Here is a 1,271-nt window from a genome sequence, read left to right as displayed (position 1 = left end):
TTTTTTTTACACTTCATCAGTATTTTGTCTTGTTTTTAAGTACAAATATCTAGCCATTCTTAAATCAAGATACATTTACTTGAGAAGCAAAATTACTTTTTAAGAGAGAGAGAGAAAAAAAAGTATTGTTTAAAATTTAAAATGTATCAAAATTATGTGAGTTTACGCTTAAAACAAGAAAAAAAAATATGTTAGTAGAGTAAGAAAAATATACTTAACTAAAAGGGAAAACAAGATAATTTTTCTGATCCTTCTGGCAGACATTTTTTTGTTGTTTTAAGTATAAACTCATTTATTTGATGTTTGTTTGTTTGTTTGTTTGTTTGTTTGTTTTATTATTAGTGGTAGTTTTTTGTTGTTGATTTGTTTTCCAGAAAACAAGACTGAAAATCTTATGTATTTTTTTCTCAAGTAAATATGTCTTGATTTAAGTTTTTTTTTTTTTATGGAAAACAAGACAAACATACCAAGAACAATTTTGAGTAAAAAAATTTTTTAAATAAAAAAAACTTTACAAATTCCACAAGATCAAAGCAGCAAGCAGGACACCATTTTATTGTCATGTGACAAACAAAACATTAAAGGGTTAGTTCACCCAAAAATAAAAATTATTCCATAAATTACTAGGTGTTACATCCTAGGTGTATATGAGTTTCTTCTTTCAGACGAATCCAGTCTGAGTTATATTAAAAAGTGTCTTTGAACTTTCAAGCTGTTTAATGCCACTCAGCGGGTGTTGCATGCATCAGTCCAAAAGCAGTTAAATTGCGCCCATCCATTTAAAAAAAAAGTGTCTCACACGGCTCCGGGGGGTGAACAAAGGCCCCCTGTAGCGAATCGATGCATTTTTGTAAGAAAAATATTCATATTCAAAAGGTAATAATCACTTTAATGTAGCGGAAGCAGTTCCGTGACGAAGTGACGAATGCGGAAGTGCAGCGGAAAAATCAAAACAAAACAACTGTCACTAATTAGAAGTACAAAACGAGGGAACAGAAGGCCCCCCGTAGCGAATAGATGCATTTTTGTAAGAAAAATATCCATATTCAAAAAGTAATAATCACTTTAATGTAGCGGAAGCAGTTCCGTGACGAAGTGACGAATGCGAAAGTGCAGCGGAAAAATCAAAACAAAAGCACTGTCACTAATTAGAAGTACAAAACGAGGATTTGTAAAGAAGAATGTCGGAGGATTTCGATATAAGCCAAGAGGAGACTGGTTTTCCTTTGCTAAAGTAAGGAAACTTTGCTTCCTTTGATCCTGTAAACAAA

This window comes from Sinocyclocheilus rhinocerous, unplaced genomic scaffold (genome assembly GCF_001515625.1).
Source record: "Sinocyclocheilus rhinocerous isolate Xijiao unplaced genomic scaffold, SAMN03320098_v1.1 scaffold264, whole genome shotgun sequence".
In the NCBI taxonomy this organism is placed as follows: Eukaryota; Metazoa; Chordata; class Actinopteri; order Cypriniformes; family Cyprinidae; genus Sinocyclocheilus; species Sinocyclocheilus rhinocerous.
This window is presented reverse-complemented; position numbering follows the sequence as displayed.